Raw genomic sequence first — 20,746 nt, 5'->3', positions numbered from 1 at the left:
AGCTGAAATCAGTGCATCATGTATCAGTTCAACGAGCAGTATGAGAAGCGTAGTTCTTTCTCTCTTTACTCTCCCCTGGAGAAAATGGGCATCTCCTAGTGAAATACAGGTCTTCCATTAAGAAAGGAAAAGTACGTGGCCGATTTTCAGCTAAGAGAGTGTTTTATCTCTGAGATACCTTTGCTGCTCCTTTTAAACGGGAAAATTCGGAAACTGTAGAGCCTTTTCACCCGAGCACCATTTCCTGACCAGGTGAGTTTTCACCTCCCCAGTCCAGCCCAAAGAGAGAGTTCAGGTTAGTAATAGCTCTCTTAAACCGAGCAAATACAACACGGGCACAATTACATGATAGAGATGGTTTCTTCTGGTGGCTGCTACAAGTGGCAGAACAGAGCAGTAATGCAGCAATTCCTATTATCTGTAATAGGATGATCTTTATGTCACTGGTTTGATAGCTTTAATTTTTGAAATCAAAATAGCAAAAGAGACTGTCCCTAGCAAGCTAGCGCTATTCCTGTTTTGCAATGATTAAAATGCAAAGTGCTGGCTGCTAGGCCTGTGTTCAACGTGGATGGGGGCATTACACCCACATACATACTGGCCTTCCGAGGAGGAAGAGGCGAAGGAAATAAAGTCCATCAGCGTTGATAGGTATCACTTAACCCTTGTTACTGCAGTTTTCTCCTTTCACTACATGTGTGTGGCTGTGCTCCCGACGCCGCTCAGCCTGAGGAAGGACAACCAAGCGCTCTGGGCGTCCATCAGCCACCCCAGGCGAGTGGGAGCACCACTGCTCCAAACAGCACCAGGAAATCAATGTTCGCTTGTGCAGCGGTTCTTCTTCAAAATCTTAATGAATCGTGAAAAATCACCTCTTGCCGAGCAGCACGTGGATGTAGGGTGTAAGATGGAGACAGTGGCTGAAGGGCTGGGGGCACTGGCCCCCAGGGGGTGAAGGAGTTTGGCGGGCATCCCTGTCAGCCAAGAGCAGGAAAGGACTCCTGCAGCCCAGGAAAGCCCAAACTGAGTCAGGAGCAGCAAGAGGTGGAGGAGGACGGTGCCTGAGGCAAGCCTGACCGCAGAGAGGCAGAGGGGAAGGAGCTCCTCCACTTCGGCTTGGACTTTGTTTCTGGAAGGGATAGATTGCCTGAAGGGCTACAACAGCTCAGTACCAGAACTGACATCTGTAATCAATTTTAGTGCATCCTCCTGAGTGGGGCCAGAGCGGTGATCGACAGGCTGGACCTAAAGCTCTGAGCTGCTGTTACACAGCACAGACTGTAAAATACAGGAGAACTTGTCCCCTGACGATCCCGCCCCCCCTGGTGTTTCACAGTCACAGATTTTGTGATTTTATGCCTTCCCACACTTGGTCGCCCCTCCGCTATTTATTTTAAGCAAGTTTACAGCCATGCCTCAAACCTCCAGGGACTAACCCCGAATTGCCTTCGGTGGGGATAACCAGCGCTGGCCCAGATGGGCTGGAAACAAGTCAGAGAGATGACGTGACATTTTTTTTTCTCCGTATGTCCTCACAGAGCTGTCTCCATCTACCCGCAGCGCCGCTGTGACTAAAATTGCCTCTTGTTAGCAGCCACCCCCCAGAACGAAGACAAAAAGCACCAGCGCTTACCTGTGCCCACCAGAAGCAGATTCCTGTTGCTCAGGCACGTAAATATCGAGGCGGTGCCGGCAGCGGGGGGAGATCTCCGCTGCCTCGCAGTGGGTCATGGGTGCTGCCATGTGGTGAGAGGCATTTCTGGCCGGCTTCGCCCTTGTCGGAGGGAGAGGGCTTCAGCTCCTCTCCAGCTGGTGCGCACAGCAGGCTCCTGGCTGCCTCTAGCAAGTGTAGGGTGGGCATCCCAGCTAGATTTTGGCTGTTCGTGGGTTTACAGCTTGTCTTCTCCCAGAGTTTTGTAATCTTCTCCACGAGTAAAACATCGTGCGTGTATTTGAAGTTACAGGATTTTATTTTTATCTTACCATACATACTCATCTATTTAATTCTCTTATTTTTATCTTCCCATGTGCACTCATTGATTTGGTTATCTTATGCTGAGATCCATGCTGGATAAAAGGCTAGATTAAAAAACGTGGCTAAATGCATCCAACCCAAAAAGTGCTCCCTCACTCCAGGCCAAGTGACAAGAGTAGTCACATTGACTCTGCTCAGGACTAAAGAACATGAACACCATGCCCACCCTACACAGCATTTGACCCTGGGTCCTTAATACATTACAAACATTTTCTCTGTGTGTGTGTGAAGGTGTAGGAAGTGCTGTTCAAAGCATCCAAGACAACACGAGAGCCTGTGCCATTGCCAGTCCACGTGGTGCTCCTGCAGCGTGAACCTGATGGTCAGTGTTGCACGGCTGGTGCCACAGCACAGAACAGTGCTCGAGGATGCTAGAGATTGCAAAGCCAGGACAAAAGAGGGACAGGGGGAGCCAAAGCTGGTGTAGTCTCATTCACACTGCTTATTGGGAAGGTGTCTGGGCTAAATTATTTCCAGAACTGCAGACAGGTTCTGTAATTACCTCCTAGCTCCAAAAAGAGCTAGGGAATGAATTAACATGAGCGCAGTGTGGACAATCTGGGACCAAGATCGTGAGTGAAAACAGGGTAGACACACCCAAAGAGCTGCTCAGTATCTAAGGTAGGAGTCAGATGGAAGGGAGGCTTTTAAGTCCAAATTTGCAGTACAGCTCTCCTCCCATAACTGAAACAGCTATTTCTTAGCCTGGGATATGCCAAAATTCACTAGGTTCTTCCCTTTTTACCTGAAGTCTTTGGACACCCACTATTGCAGTTCTTCCAGCAGCGTCCCGTGCTCCGCAGCTCAAGAGCCTGAGCCTGTCCCGGACCAGGAGACACACATGGGCTGCGTGTGGCCTGCACCATCAGGGTACTCCTCGATTCCAGCCAGCTCAGGCTTTCCACGAAGCAAACTGTGTGCAAAATAGGTCAGAGTAATGTCGTTCTGCCCACATTTGCTGGACAATATAACAGTTAGAGCTCTCATCCAGGAACTGGGAAACCAAATTCCTTGGTCTGGAGGAGCTCAAACCTGTATCTCTGCTTTTGTCAGTGTACAGACACTATAGACACTGAAGCTCCATCTACATAAGTACATTAAACAGTTCTAGGATACCAAATCTCATTTCTCTGTAGTCTTAAAATGTTATCACACCATTAGCCTGGGCTACCTAACACTCTTCCAAGCCTGGTTCAGGAGATGCTACAGGCCAGACTGTTCCCTGTAGGTGGTTTGTGTACAGCTTCTCGGTTTCAGAAAGTAAAGAACTTTAATGATATGGACATCAACCACCCTGTGCCCGTTGGCGTCACTCCATGAGAGTGGTTGTCAGCACCTTTAATTTGCTAGGAAAAATGTAACCCAAAATGTTGGGCACTGTGTCTTTGCATGATTAAGTATGTTTTAATTTTATTTTACCTATGAAGATATTCCTCCTCCATATTTTTCCTGCTCAAAAACAAGGTCAGAAGGAATTGTCCTAGTGATGTGGCTGCTGGGTAGGTAAATTTCATCCTTTAGATTCCGGCAAGCGTGAAAAGGGTGTAGTGGTGATGATTGTAGCGGAGGGTAATGAGAGAATTTATTTGTGGCAGTGTGAGACTGTGAAAAAGCCATCAGGGCAGGTTAGTTGCAGCTGAATGAGTATAGGGCTGGCCAGTCCATGGGGAAAAGAACACCTTAACACGGAAGTCTGCAATTAATTATTTTAAAATATAAAATGGCAGTGACTAGCACTGAGATTTGGCTGGCAGAACATCATTCCAGGCTGTAAGCAGATACTCTTGCAATGCATCCTCCAGGCCTCCTGGCCACAGCCCAGCTTCCTTTTTCATCGGCCACAAGGAAGAACTATTGCTTCCCAGCCCACAGGTACCGTATTGCTAAAGACAATTCTGCATGTACAAATAAGAAAAATGATTCAAGCATCATCCATGAAATGCAGGGGTGTGCTAAGGGGAGTTCTGTATGCCTTGTAAGGCACAAAACTCTTCAGGGCTAAGATTTAATAATGACCTTGTCGTGTCCTTATGGCAGATAAGAGCCTAAGATATGTCATATTTCTTGTGTTCTTAACAGGCTCAAGTTTTCAAACATTTTCAAACAAACATGTGACTCTGCTGATTTTACCCCTCTATAAATGAGAGAAGCCATTCAAGCAATTTCTTCAACCTAGAGTATGCTATATTTCAGTTTTAACTTAGAAATATTAATGAGCCTAGATTTCACAAAAAATAAGGTGTGCATGGGTGACCTGGGGAGGCATACATTACTAAACCATGTAAGAACACACAGATGCTTTTCAAAGAAAGGTTTTATCTTCTTAGGTGTTAATGTTGATGTCTTACTCTTAATATTCAGGAGTGAATGAGTTCCTGAATATTTTCCAATATATTTCAAAGTGTGCTTTGGTCCCTACCAGAGCACGCCTGGAGACCCTCCTCTTCATCATGACATTGCCTTTGCTTGACTCTGCAAGAGGCTACCTCCCACCCCTCTCTGGGTAGATTTGTATTGGAAATCTTGATTTCATCACTTCAGTTCATCGCTGTCTGAAAAGGTCAGCTTTCTCACCTACGTCTGCCTGAAGAAGGTGATTGCCGTCCATTCAGTAATTGCAGGGATTGCAGGAAAGCAATTATTCTAAACAGAATGCTTTAAGGTGATTACTTAGATGAGAGGCTTGCCTCGTAAGTGTGCTTTCAAGAACAGGTATGCAATTAGGAGGATAATTATTTTGATAAATTCTGAACCACTAACAATTATGATGGCTGAAGAAAAGCAGCCCTAAAATAGTTGAGTCCTGATTCTATAGATGCTAAGTGCTGGCTGCTTTCAACTCCTACCGAATTCAAATGAGAGTTGAAGGCATTCAGTTTCTCACAGAGTCAGGATTTAAGAAGAGGTTTTCCCTTCCTTAAACATAATCACTCTTGTTTGAAGTGGGGGGGCACCCCGAAGAAAATGACAGGAATATGAAAAGAGAATTCTTTTTCCTTCACTGAGCCATTAGCACTGACAGCCGTAAAACCGCATCTGGGACCAATACACAAACATTAATAACCAGCCATCAGTGTAGTTTTACCAATTAGTGCTAATTACATTTCATTAGAAAAACTGGCAGCATAGGGAGGGTGGAGTTTGAACTATTTTTTTGTTTCTTACTGACCTACATAACTAACGAAAAGTTTTAATTAACATAAAACTATACTTTATTTTTATTTCCATCAACATTAGAGGATATTACAGGCAAAAATGATACCTGGCTAATTGGAGAACCTGACTACGTAGAACTTACTGGGAGGTCTGTTCTTCAGCTCAATACATGGAGATTTTTGTACTTTTCTGATTATAGACAAATTGTACTTGCCACTAGTCCTGTGACTACATTTGGCCCCTGCTTTCCATTAGACAGTAATTTCCAGCAGAAGAATGTGAAGTGAAACAATTCCAGGACCTGAAACAGTTCAAATCACTTATGAGAGCTTTTCTTTTCATCCCACTGGACAAGAAGAGGCTAGCAAATACAAAGTGCAATATGCAGTGTTTGATTTGCAACACCATCCTAAGCATGAGTAGTATTCATCACCCTTAAGTATGATTAATTTTTCTATGCCCACAGCACACTTGACCCAGTTAATTTTCTTCATATTATGACACCTGAATTTCTGCACAGGAGAACCCAGTGTCTTTCAGCTCCAGCTCACAAATTCATTACTCACTGAAGGTTGGTCTGTGTAAATTAAGGTGCCCAGCCCCATCCAATTTTCCCACTGGAAAAGTTCCCAAATCACACTTTCCAGCCCTTTCCACGAGTTTGGCAGAGGTAGCCAAGAGCAGAATGAGGAGGCACATATTTGACTTCCACCGCACCTTTGGGGTGGGCAGCGCAGTCCATTACATAGGGAGCTGCACAGGGTCAGCGAGACACAAATTCCTTCCTACTGCTGCTTGAACTTATGGCTACAAGCAAGTCCCTTGGACTCAGCTCCCCCAAAGGGCACTTAAATTCAAAATTGCACTCTCCAGACCCCTGCTCAGCTGCAATTTAACTCAAAGGCATGTCACTATTTCTTAGAAAAATTTCCCAGGGGCTTGGGGGTGTGTTTCTGGGTGTGGGCTCAGCCTTGGCAGCAGGGATCTTGTGCTTGCCTAAGAAGTGGTGTACCTCCATGTGCTGGATTGACGGGAACGTGTAAGCTAGCAAGATGCTTCCGATAAGAAGGTTCTCTTTCAAACCAGAAGGGATCTGCCTTCCCTTGTCCAAACTGAGCAGCTGAGCTTTCCACCCAGGTGCAGTAGAAATCTGCTTCCACGGCCCAGGGGGATTCAGGCCCTTGCATCTCAAGTCTCTGCAGGGTTTGTGTAGACACAGTGTGTCTGCCTAGAAGCATTTAATTAACCATGTAGAAAAGTGAAAAAATGTGTGCTACCTTTTTCCTTGCATAAAGAGCAGCTTTATATATTCCTTCAGGACACAAGGAAAGAAGAAGGAGGAATCAGAGTGGAGTCCCCATGAGAGAGGAGAATGAAAGAGCTGAAGCAGATGTGTTCACACACATACTTTGAAAGGCTATGGCATGAATAAGGCTGCTGTTTGAGAACCCTTCCAGTTCAAATACCCGTACCTTTACAATCCTGAAAGTAGAATAACAGAAAAAGGTAAAATGTCACAATTTTATAGAACTACATAATGGCTTTCTAAGTTGTTGAGATTTTTTATATCGGGTCCAGACCAAATGCCATGCAAACCTTAACTTCATAACATATGCTCATTATGAATTTGGTGAGAACTCATTTACGTGCATCTTATATATTCCATATCTACGCATTTTTATGTCTCTTGATAGAGATACAGCAGTTTGTGTTAACTGCATTTCATAGCAAAACCATGAAAAAGCTACAAAAGAATAGTTGAGTCATTACTACACTAGAATTTTTGTAACTTCCTCTGGCATCTGTTCTGATGCACATATTAAAAACCACAGTATCAAGTTGTAAAACTTTTAGAAAAATCCACAATATAAAGCAACAGCCGTATAGTGTGAATTAGTGCAGCTAGAAGAAAGGGACCAGAAAGAAAAACCTACTAGACAGTGCTCAGCATTAGCAGACTTTGAAGAAGCAGAGACTTGGATCTGATCTGAGATCTGAAGTCTCTAATTTCCATGTTTATTTTCTACTTTTTTCATGTAGCCACAAAAATAACTCAATTCAGCCGTAGCCACATTACCTCTGAGTTGTGCCAATTGTATCAGCTGTTCATCTGGCTCTCAGTACAGGCAACAGTTCAGGTTTGTTCAGGTTTCTCCCTGCATATGCTCCTTTTTTCCGTTTTGGTGCTGCATTTTTATAGTGGAATATCTGTCAGCTCTTATCAGGTGAGATGATAACAAATCTAAAGCTGTCTAGAAAAAACATGATCACCATTACTGCATACTGTTGCCACCCTGAAATTCATAACAACAGGGTTAGCCTGAACTGAAGAGAAGCCTAACCTAGGTTAGGTTGGATTAGCTCTTCTTCTTTAGCGAACAAATCCTAAACAAAACAAAACAAAAAAACAAACAAAAAGAACATCAGCAGTTCTTAAAAGGGGAGGTGCAAGAAGGTCAAGGATAAGTCCACGCCAGCCCTTCTGGTATGTGCCAGGGTGCGTGACTTTGGTGGCAGTCCCTCCCCTCTGTAGTCCATGGAAGGGAAGCTGTGGATAGAGAGCCACTGGACAACTGAAGGCAGGACAAAGGGGTGGGAAAAAAGGGCATGGTTGGAATTGGGGTGAGCTGCCCTGTGACAATGTGTTTGGGAACAGAAGACATGAGAGAGAGAGAGCAAGCCCTCTAAAGCCTGGAGAAGGAGAGGGCAGCAGTCTGCCAATGACACTTTGCATGTGGCAACAGCGCGGACTGGAAAAGCCTCTGAAATGATGCTGCCTTCCTCTTTTCTTCATGTTCCTGTCTGTCTGCACGCAGTGTACTGCATCCTCCAGGGACAACAGCTCCCCAGGGCAAGGGCTGAAACCCTGCTTAGCTACACAGAGGGAAGAGTTCTGTCTTTTTTCTGAGTAAGATGACTTTCAGGTATTTGGATCCCCATGGCAGTCGTCTAATTCTTCATGCTTGCTAATGAAAAGCGAATCCATCCAGGTCTAGTTTTCATCAACAGGTTAATTGGCATAATAGTAATTATTCCTTTTTATTAAGTTTAGTGCCATTTAAAAGCTTTGCCCTTCTTTGTAATTAGGCGTTAAGGTTATATTATTTATATGAGGTGATTGCTTTCTTTAAAGTGTAGAACACAAACTGAAACATAAACTAATTTCTCTGGTATAGCAATGTCAACACATTTTTGGTGCATAAAGCATCAGGCATTATGTACATGGATGGGACCATGTATGGTGGTGATGATGGCAAGAGCTTCAGATGACAAGCTTTCAAAATCTAATGCTAATTAGATCTTCATCTGATCAGACCTTCTATGTGTCCCTGACCATTACATTTCTCTCAGTTGCCCCAGTATATTCTGTATGCTGAAGCGTATTAGTGTTTGGTTAAATCTAAGTTTCCAGAAGAGCATCCAGTTGTCTTGTGGCAGTTTGTTCAAACAGCTAGTTACTTTCCATGTGAAAATCCACAACTCTCCAACTTGAATTTGTCAGCTTCAGCTCCCAAACAATGATTTCTCAGAGCCTTTTTCATCAGGACCTGAGAGTCCCTTCATAACTGTACTTTTTTCCCGTGAAACTACTTCAATAGCACATTCAAACCACTTCGTGAGATTCTTTAAGGCAAGCTCAGCAGACCGAACTCTTTACATTTCTCACTCCAAGAGTGTTAAACAGGAGCTTGTTTGAGCAGCTCCAGGGCCACCTGGCACACAGGGAGGCTGAGCAGGGGCAGGACCCCCAGATGACAAGGACACACCAGGCTGCCTGATCCCAGCTGCCTGAGCCGGTGGTCCCTGTGACCTGGACCTGCTCAAGTCACCACTGTCCTACCCACTGCTGTGGCAGTAAGGGAAAAGCACTGCTGGGCAGAGATGGCCTTGGCTGAGCTTGCTCCTGCCCCACAAGCAGCAAGGAGATGGGGGCTTTTGAGTCCCCATCTTTGCTAGCCACTGCCACCGGCTTGGCTCTGCTTAGCTCCTGTGCAAGGGAGCGAGAAGCCTGTGTTGGAGTGAAAAGGCCTTGCTCAGTCATGGGAGAAAGGGCAGGGAGAAATGGACAGTCCTCTCTTGGAAGGTGGTTCCTTCTCTTCTTTGGAGCAAGAAACTTCAGGCTTGCTTTCACTGTTGAGAAGCACTTAGTAGCCCACAACCCATTTTAAAGGGATTACTCCATGCTGGGTGATGACAGCCACCAACCCCAATGCTGGCTTTGTAGGGTGCTACCACTGTCCTGCACAGTGGTAGCTCCCTACAAAGCTCCTAATGAAAAGCCCAAACTGCCTTGTGCCCAGCCAGGAAGGAACTGAAAGGATTCACTGTCATGTCTTTTTGTCCCCTCTCTGTTCCCCACACTTCACAAATTCTCATCTGTAATTGGTTGTTATATGTTACCCTTTTTTATTGATTGTACATCACTGCTTATGCCTAATTGCTGCTTTCATTTTTTTCACAGAGTCTGGGTGGCCTTTAAGGCAACGCTGTCATCTTCCTTGGCACTGGAATCACAGCTTTTTGGCTATTTAATGAGCTCTTCTTGAAAGAGCTCACAGTTCTCCATCACATTTGCTCCTTCTGATTTTTTTTTTTTTCTCACTATCAGTCTCACAGTTTTTTCTTAATCTTTGGGAAACTAGTCCTTCTGAAACACTAAAAATGTGTAAAAGTCTGTTCTCTTTTTGCCCACTTTGAATATTAGCAAGCAGTGAATACCGTTCCCTGGTCGACCACTTAGCTTTATCTGCCACAGAAGGGTCCAGAATAGATTTGGTGTAGGGTGGCTGTTCTAGGTTAGGAAGTTACCCTTGTAACTTTTATAAAAAATGCCTTCAAAATAGTCTCAGATGATACTGCAGTTGTTTCCATACACAAAGCTTGTGAAGAAAAGAGAAATTGTATATGTGAAATTTTGTTGCAATGAGTTTGAATCCAGGAGTTCTTGTTTGGTCTATCATAGTCAAGTCAGAGATTATTTTCCTAACATTTGAGACTGTTTGGGTAGCAGGTTGTATTTCAGCTGATGATTTATTTATGAATCTGAGGAAAAATATTATTTATGCCTGCAATATGTGGGATAAATTGTAAAATTTTACCTATACCCAAAATCGAATCACAAAACTTCAGCCTATATTTTATTCACAAGCTTCCTTCCTAATATATTATTTAGCAAACATGACATTATCTCATTATAAGTGGTCTTTGCCCCAAAGAGTTTGCAGTCTCATTCAAGCACCAAAGACTTTTTAGCAGAGGAAAGCATAATGAAGTAATTAGTTTTGAAATAAACAGACATCATTTCAAATTAGAGAGGATGCACTTTAATTAAGGCATCATCCAGAAACCTTCATCTGCAAGGCACACATTCTGCACCAGTGATGGCAACAGATGTTATGTGAAGGACTTCACTGGAAGCAGAAACTGGTCCTCTTAGATGATGACAATGAAATAATTTTACCGATGCCTAGGTCATAGGTCCCTTAATGAAACACAAGGGATAGTGATTTCAAAAGCCATACGTTACGTTTAATCCTCCTTACAGTATACCGAGCGCACTTCTCTGCGGTTTGATTTTGCTGGGAACTGAAACCATTAAGGTGCGCAGTCCTCAGGCAGAGTTACAGCGCTGAGAATTATTCCACCACAGTTCAGTGCAATTTACCACGTCTCATAATGCCTGAATACAGGCAGCCCATGAATGCAAATGGGAAGAATAATTTCATTAAATTATTTTTATAACTGCATAATTTTAGTAATTAAAACCTCTACTTATACCGATTCAGGAGTGAGGAGAATATTATACTAACGCACTGCACTTATTAAATTTTTAAGGTTGACTAGTAAATTTGTGGGTGATGCAAACCACAGTTAAAAAGCTTTGAGGAGAAAAATGGTCGAACAGCATTTTGATTAGTACAAATGTATTTATGGGAATTATCTCCCCAAATTCAGTTCGGTGGGAACAGATGGGCTTTTTCACATACCTGGCTCTATGGCTATTTTGCTGTGCTTCAGATGTTTCTGAGGCACAGGTGTTTCTAAGCAACATTTACTGAATTCCCTGAGGAAAAATATCAACACAGGAAAAGCAAAACTAAAAGCTGCCTGACCCAGGAGCTGTACTGAGTTAGCCTGTCTTCTAGTCCTTCAATTATTCGAGGCCAAAGAAGTACGCTAATTCATTTCTTTGGGCTTTGGGTCAAGCTTTTAGGTTATGATCTGCAAAAACAGTGAGAAACCCAAACTGAGCAAAGCCCGAGAGATATGTAAGGAAGTATTGAAAATAAGTTGCTCATCAAAGACTGATAATCATTCAGTCGTCTCCATAAGCATGCACAGGACATGGAAAACAATTGCAACAAAGCACATGCATTACATTAAAGTCCTGATTTTATGTATATTTTATCCTGCCAAAAAACCTGCATATCCCACAAAAAAAACATGTAAGGGAGCAGGGCTCTGTACAGATTTAATCACGGTGTCTGGTCCCAGGTTAGCTTAAAGGGAAAAGAGAGAAGTCATCTCACCTTTCATAATTCATTAGAAACGTAAATTAGACAGTACAATTGATTCAGAAGAGTACATGACACTTTTTTCATTGCCTCTTCTCTATTTCTCTGCCAGAAAGCTCTTATATCTCAGCTTCTTACAAGATTGTTAAATTACCAGTCAGAAGAACAAACCTTTTAAAAGATTTAGAGGTTTTACCTTCTGGATTATATACCATGGTGATTTAATGTTAACATGCTGCGGTGCTGACTAGGGCAATTTCATTCATAAGAATTTATGGGCTACTCAGAATATACCCCAAACGATGATTATAATTATCTGACAAGTTGTTCTGTGAGCAGGGGGACTGATGTTGCGTCTGTGTCCCTCAAGCCCCCCCCCCCCATCCCATGCATCCCGTCTCTCTGCCTCCTTCAGCAGCCCCTGGCTGTGGCAGAGCTGCAGACATCCCACCGTTGCCACTGGGGCCACACAAAACCCGCAATGAGTTCTACGCCTAAAACCAGCACGCACAAAAGAAGAAACCACTGGTTAATTGTCCTGGTAGAGAGAGGTTTTCTTTTCCTGATGTCTTCAGAAGTCTGTTTATTCTCACTGCTATCCATGCAAAGGCAGGTTTGCCGCAACAGCTTTAGGCACCTGCTGGAAACCAAGATCACAGGTCCTTTGTAATTCATACGGATTTGCCTTTGACCTAGTAGTTAAAGGATCATTATTGAAATCTTTAGGCTCCCTGCTTGCTCCTGTTTGTACTTTCCCAGGTCATGTTGGTGATTATACCTCCTATGCCTGATCACAGGTAAGTACACATACCAGCATTACAAACAGAAAAGTCCCGGCTCAGAATATACGATTTACAGTTTCACCTTATCAGTGCTCTGCTGTGACTACGAGGTAACAAATCATAAAGAAAAAGACATGACAACAAAAAAGGGAATACAGTGGGGCAAAATACTGTTTTCTCACCCTGGAATCACTCTCTGGAGCTATGCAGCTGAAGTAAGTGGATTTACACTCAAGTAGATTAGAGCAGATTTAGTTCCCAGACTGTCACCCATATCTGCCTCTTACCTCATCATTGTCATGGTTGCTCTATACTGTTTAAAACTGTTGAGGAACGATACCTCCCCTTAACACTGCCCACAGATCTGTAATTTCAACTGCACAACAGTGAGGTTTTAGCTGCTGCTGAATTTGGCCCCTACTTTGGTTCTTTAAGAAAAAAGCTGTTCATAGCCCTAGCATTTTCCTAAGCAGCATCCATAGTGCTGCTCACACACACTTCAACTCTGATCAAGCAACGTCTTGAATCGCTTTAAAGAAGGAGAAATACAAAGTTGCTTCTGATCTTCTTAATAGCAGAGCAAATCAGGAACCTCCCCATAAGTGATTAGAGCTACTCCAATGGAAAACTACCATTAAGCCAACTCTAAGATGAGAAATAGTAGCTAATTACACACTACTGGTGGGAAAGAGGATGATCTCACACACCTGCATATTGCTTCTAGCAATCACAGAAAATAGGGCTGAAGAGAACCCCAAGAGGTCCTCTGCGACATTTCTGGATCATTGCTACGTGATTCTGTGATTTCCCACAGAAGCTCGTGCCATTCACTGTGGATACGGAAAACAGATTATTCCCACGATCTTTGCAGCTGCTCTCTACGTAGTAACTGAAGACTGTTACCATGTCTTACTTCAGTCTTCTCCAGAGTAACATTCCCAGTTCCTTCAGTATTTTCTGATATGTCATTTTTTTCTAGATCTTTGATCATTGTCTTTCCTGCTTTCTAAGCTCTCACCAGTTAGTTTAGATCTGTTTGAACCATGATATGAGAAGCTGAATGCAGAAACTTGTAAGTAAAATGCCAGTGTACCCTACTAGGTGTGGCTGCCTTTGTAGTGAGCATGGTCCTAGGCATGTGTCTGGAAGACAGCATCATAGGTCTTCTGATCTAAGCAGCTTTCTTTTCAGCCTCTGCAGTATCTCTGTCACCTGTGGCTGTTACATTACATACCCACCTGTGATAATCATTCTGGAGTCATCGTAAGCTCTTATTTTGTGGTTTTCAGCTGCAATTTTTGTCAATAATTCTAAAATAGAAGAGTTCCTGCACTCTGAGAAGCTAAACTGGTTAATGCCCTGAGACTGTGTCTCTCCTTCCGGCTGAATTCTCTTGGTATTTAGACTGGCCCTGCTCTCCACTGGAAAGTTTGCTGCTAGCTTTGTTTATCAGAGAATGCAATAATTAATTTCCTAGTACTTTCCTGTGATGATGGATTAACCTATTTAAGGATCTGAGGGAAGACTCCAGCTGTGAAGAGAAAAGCAGAACCACAGTGGGCTTTGCCATTGCGGGCACCAAGGAAGTCTGAGAGTCTGCTGCCTGCTCTGAGAATCCATGAGTGGGCATTTCTGTGTAAAGTGCACCTAAAAACCAAGGTTTCACGCCATGCCTAACTGCCTAGAATTACAGACTGGAAAGTTAAAGGCTGTACATAGCCAGCAGTAAAACAAAAGTTTCTATGCATAACAGAAATACTTGACCGCTGTACAGTATTTGTAGGAGAAATAATCTGCAATCCCATTCAAACTGCAGAAGGAGGAAATCTATTAAAACCAAATCACATTATAGTGTTTATGCTTATGTCTTGCATAAATGTCTTGCTCTTTATAAAGTTTGACTCTGATGAGAAGGAAAGCTGTGGGAGGAATGATTATGTGCTTATTTTCATAGAAATGATCCACCAGTTTCTGATGAAAACAACACAGAAGCATGCTTGAAAGATACCAGCTCTGACATCAGCTCGCTACACTCATTTTCTTGTACAAGTACCTAAGTCTTGAGATAAATCTGAAAGTGCTTTAATGTCTTAGGAAAATGAACAACTCAGCTGTAGAATGGTAAGTTTGATACTGAAAACTCAACAAGCTACGTAACGGCATCCTTTTGTGGCAATATTTGGGTTTATGTCTTCTTTGGGGTGCAGTCACTGAAGAATCTGATCTATTACAGCAAAGTGGATATGTCATCCTCTACGAAGCCATCTGACATGCATTCACTGAGAGAGAGAAGCCAGCAAACTGCTGATACTCTCTCCCTACTGTCTAAAACACATAATAGCAAAAAAACCCAACCCAAGCCCCAAAACTAAACAAAACAGGAATGTAGTTCTACATTTAACTTAAATAAAGGTTTGTTTAAAACCTTACAACCTCTCATATCCAGCAGCACTAAAAAGCCTAAAGCAGAAAACACATAAAAAAGAAATCATAACACACATCCAGATACAAAAGGATGTTGTTATGCATATGCAGTTCACTAACACTTATTCAAATAACTTCTGAAAACACTGCCCCACATTCTACTGTGAATCCCAGCACAAAGAGTAAAAAGGTTACTTCATATGTATCTCAACAATCTCACCTAGCTGGGCTTGAAAAGAATAAGGTATTTTCTAGGTATCTTGGACAAAATATCCAAAATTTAAATCCATACAGGGTCATCAGTTATCTTGGAAAATTTTAACTTTTTCTCTCTTCATTTTTAATATTTTGTCTACAGTAAATAACGAAGACCTCATCCTCCCTAGTGCTGAGATCTTGGTCTTCTAGATCATGCCCTGCAGATTTGCTGGACTGGGAGGTAAGTCTCCAGCTTCTTGTGGTGTGTATCACTCTTCCCACTGCTATGAGGATACTCACTGTGTACATGAATGTTTTTCTGTGTTGTAGCAGGGAATCTGAATAGCTCAGTACTCAGACCATCTATACCCTTTCAAAATCTGTATGGCTGAATTATATGGCACAAAACAGATCTTTTACATTTAAATAGAGTAAACAGGGAATGCCACAGTGGTAGGGTGAAATGCATTTGTTTTTGTAACAGGAACATTGTTTGTTACAACCATTTCAACAGAAAGATATCTGGATGATCTTGCATGTTATTAATTCCTTTTCATTGTGAAAAAGCCTAGTGTATCAACCGTTAATGTGTTTTACTTTGCCTGTATATAATGAACCTGAGTTCTCTTTAGTTGAATCTCTAAACAGCAGGGGAACTCAGTTCAGCTGAACTGGCCATGCTGAGTCATAACAATTCCAAAGTTGAGCAGACAGAAATCTAATTATCCCCTGGACCTCACCATAGATCAAGTCTCTCTGTGCAAAGGCTGGTGGGTATGATTAAATGCCCGTGGAAATCTTATCCATTCAGATCCTTGTAGCTAGTAACTGCTCTAGGGATCAAGAGTCCCAAACTCCAGTTTTCACGTTGCCTCCTGCAATTTCCAAGCAACTAGATGTAATCTGAACAGGTACCCTTTTTACATCATGGCGTCGTGCAAATTACGTCTGCTTTATCCAAGAAATTTGCAGCCAAGAGGAATCATGTACTTAAAACTATCAAATTAGTGTGGCTGCATCTGCAAGGGCCACGTAGCTAACATGCAAGGCAAATTACGTCAGTGGAGCAGTTCACTGTAAACCAAATACTTCAAAGTGCTCATGCTTCCTTGTGGGTGTTCAATAGGTGGGATCAGGCTTATTTGCGGAAATACTCTCTCGTCTCTCTTTGACATTGATCACCAGACCTGGCATGCAACTGAGCACTTATAGCAAGATTGATGTACTCCCAATGGCTTCCTTGTGGTCTGGATACTTCTATAAGCAAAACCCTAAGAAAAAGAATCACTGACCTTGAGAAACTTCAGACCTTGTGGTCGACGTGTCTGGAAGACGTGGAGTAAGAGGCAGCTTCGAACAGAGTCTGGGAATTGAATCAAGTAAATCACCCTCTGAACTAATCTTTGTTATGTTGGCCTACTCAAGAAGACAGGTGGCTGTTTCTAAAGGTGGGAGTCTTGTGTCACATCATTCAGCTCAGCAGCCTGGATGCTGCCTTTGTCACACGAAAGAGCAAAGTGGAGCACCAGCAGCTATGGAGAATGCCCTGGTGTACTGGGAGAGATCTGTACAGTACATCTTTGTAGTCCTTGCTTAGGCAGAAGTAAACCCACTCTACTCATGCTTCAAGCTAGCATAGAGACGTGGTGATAGCTCTCTGTAGAATTTAATAATACAGGCCTATTTCATTAACCCAGGCTTCCAGGCAGGTCTGAACACCAGACTAGTTATCTCACACTCACCCACACACGAACAAGTAGACATACTCTGGCCACATCAAACGTGAGGAAAATGCTAACTAAAGTCAACCCACTTATTTACCACAGAAACTAATGGCAGTTTCCTGGGCATCTGAGGTTTCACTAGGAGTCTGACTCAAGAAGTAGCCAAGAACTGCTCTTCACTTGGACATGTAATGACAAGAGATCATCACAAAATCATATAAACATCTTCAGGAGAGGAGCTGAAGGCGTTGCTTACTAACTTTGTCTGCAAAGTGATTTTGTGCTCATATCCAAGATATACAGGTATATGGAAACAGTAAATTGTTAGCAAGATCATCATTCAAACCTAATAGCAAGAAAAGAAAAACATAAGGTTAAGAACTTCCTCCCGCTTAGCCATCCCCTCAGATTGCTCTCTGTTTAACCTTAATTAGTTGACTAACTTATCATGGGTGTCCTGGGACAAGTAAGGCCAGAGGACAGATTTGGAGATTCTGATCAACCTACATTGGGGGACCATTCAAGCATCCTGATGTGGTCTGTTGAAGGTCGGAGAAGGTGTTAAGAACCTTGAGAGAAAAGCAAATAAACAACATTTCAAATCTGAAGTAGACCGCTGAAATCTAATTAGAAAAATGTCCCACCTCAGAAAAAGGTATTTTCCAACACTCCAGCACTTTCCTAAGATATCTGTGATGTCTGGGATAGTACATACATCACTATGCCTCGCTCCTAAAGGTCAGTGACCATTAATTAAAATTTCAGTGTACACCCATCTTTTGAAGGATGTCTCCTCAGCTTGCCATCTGGAAGGTTAATAACAGACAGATTTGCAGGCCGTGCTGCAACACTCAGATCCAAAGATGAATTTCAAACACTTCTGATTGCAGCAGCTGTTCAAATCTGCATTTTGGGATGCTTCACAGAGAAAAGGCCCCTTCTGAAAGTTTGGGTTCAGTGTCAAGGCTTTAACAGGGACTGATTCCAGCGCTGGAGACACTAATGTTCACGACTCCAGTGCTGGGCACGTAAATAATAACCAAGGGTAACATGAAAGGATAACAAGGGATTCTATGTGGCCATCTGGGTGGAGAGAGAAACTGAGACTTCTGGATGGACACCACCTGAGGCCACTTTGACAAGCAAACAGCTTCAGACAGTATTTGCTACCATCTTCCCTTACATGATGTTGAGCCTCAGGCTTGGAATTCAAGTACAAGTAATAACACAGGCAGGTTACAACTTCTCTTCTAGCATCAGAGAGAGAAAGATTAGCAAAAGCTTCCTGGACGATGAGATTCTATAGCTTCTCTGTGACTCTTTTGACTGTTTTGGGGGAATAACTGATGATACATTCACAGCTATGACACTGGAAACATATAACCCCTGGGATGGTGTTCATAAACATGCTTAACCCAAACTCCTTTGATGGTCTCAGCTCTCTCTTTTCCAAAGAACATCCCACTTCATTTTATCTTTTTAGCATTAAATAACTAGTGTTTGCTTGTGCCTGGCATTTGTAAAGGTCTCAGAAACAACAAATCCTGTGCTTTAATATTGGTGTGTGGCTTTGGCTTCCTCTTAGGACCTCAACTAATTTAACCATTCTTTGTGTCCAAGCCATTGCCTAAAAGGTGCAGAGGAGCACAATGACATACAACCCAGGGATGCTGTTCATGCTTGGAAAATGATGTTGCATTTTGCACCCTATAACCCATGTAGGGCTGTAGTCTTTTACCACACACAGGTCATCAGCCACTGAAGAACAAAGACGCTTGACCAAGCTCTGCCCCATGTGCATGGAGTCTTGTTTCCTGGTAAAATGTTGCAGTCCATATGATAGAAAAACAACATCCAGAACTATAGGCAGTGTCCCCTGGAGAGGAAAAATTTGCAGCTAGAGAACAGGCTGTTATTTGGTACAGTATTCTGGCACTGCTTAGCATTTTGATCTAGTTCTGTTTGGGAAGACATCTCGTGATGGAGAATGTCTCACCTTATCAGAAATGGACAGCAGCTGCTGCACAGGGACGGAAGGTCTTTAGGTGATCAGGTGCACTGGGAATAATTTGAAGAGATGAGAGTTAATTAGTTCAGGGTAAACCAAGAAGGGATCTGATTAGCCAGAGTACTAAAAGCCAATTACTTCCAGAACACAGCTAAATGACTTTACAAAGCTAAGAAAAGACAGCATCTGATAGCTTTTCCAAAACATGAGCTCTGATCATTAAAAAAATGACCTCTTCTTGCCCTCCCCCAGAACATTTAGTTCTGGATGAGGGCAGATTTGGGAACGTCTTTGCATTTTTTTTAAATAAATAATTTCTGCAAGGGCTTGTAAGATACCCAGCTACTGATGAACAGGCTTTAATGTGGAGAAAAACTCATCACTATGAAGCAGGATTTTTTGGAGAACCACTGTCAGAAGCAAACTGATCTTCCTTGCAAAGTCAAGTTGTCTCTTCTTCAAGTGGAGTTTGCTCTCAGGCAATCTGGCCACCCTGGGAACAGCATCAAGTCAGCCTCCCACCATCTGGTCCCCTCTTCTCTGACAGGAAGGAACTGTCCTGTATGTAACTAAGAACCTGATGATTTCCTTCCCATAGGTTGCATGTTAAAATATCTACAAAATCTGCTTGTTGTCTTAGCCCATAGCTGAAACATTAAGAAGTGCATTTCTGGACATTCAAGCACATTCAATAGCTTGCATAACGTTTTTATAAAAACAAAAAGACACTCAAGGCAGGCAAAGCTAAGAATGAGAGCAAGAAGTGGACCATCTGTGGGCTGGTGTGTGGCTGCCTCTGTGGCTGCTAACACTCAATTCCAGCTGGACCTGTCAACTCCTTTCTTGTAGGCATGCTGTCAATGCAAATTGACAGGAATCCCCAGGATTTGAGCTTCAGAACATATTCCCTTATGCAACGCTAATTGTTCACAACAGGACAGATATCGCAGGGGAGGATGTTTGACTAACTGCATATCAAATTGCACCCAAACCAAAAACCAGTCGCAGAAGAGGCAGTATGTAATTTCGGATAGGGTGAAATGGGATCATGTGAATGCATGAACTCAGCCACTTAGGTTCTGCTTAAATTCTCACTGTAAATATTCAGCAGAATTTGCAAGGCCATAAGCTGATGCTCTGTGTGAATGTGAATTGTATCCATAGCACGTATGGAACTGTGTCTTGTATAATTCATGAGAATAGCCACACGGGGTCATACCAAAGGTTCGTTTAGCTCAGCATCCTGTCTCTGAATCTGAACAGTGAAAGAGGTGTAGGAAAAAAGCATAAGAAATGGGATAAGCATAGCATGCTCCTTCCCCTGCTGTACCCTCTATCTACTGGCAGTCACTAGTTCAGGGATTTCTGGAGGCTGTTCCTCCTTCCCAGAGCTTAATGGCCCATGAGAGACTTTCCTTCCCTGATTCTGCCTAATTGCTTCTTCAGCCCATTCATACTTGTGATATCTAAAACATCCTGTGGCAAGGAGGTGCACAATTTAATTATGTATTGTGTGCAGATATTCTTCCCTTCATTTATTGTGATTAATAATTTCATGTGTTGCCCACTAATTCCTGTGTTATAAGGAAGAGCGAACAATCTTTCCTTACTCATTTTCTTAATTTTCACTTCCTCCTGTAGATTGCTCTATATTACTTGGAGAAAATTAAACCTTGAACTGACTCATCTCAAATATTAAGGTGATAAGAGATCACATCTATTTGTTAACTTCCAGTCGTATCTTTATAGTGGGCCTGTTCTGAATTCCAGCTGCAAGAAATGGTCTCTCTGTAGCGTTCAGGCTTTGAATACAAATTACAGCATGAACTCCCCTCCAGCATTATTATCCATTGGGCTACTGGGATTTAGAAACTCTTTGTATCTTGTCTGGTTACTATGGCCAT

Source organism: Platalea leucorodia (assembly GCF_965183815.1).
Source record: "Platalea leucorodia genome assembly, chromosome: 3".
Lineage (NCBI taxonomy): Eukaryota > Metazoa > Chordata > Aves > Pelecaniformes > Threskiornithidae > Platalea > Platalea leucorodia.
The sequence above is the reverse complement of the archived record's forward strand: the minus strand, read 5'-3'. Positions refer to the sequence as shown.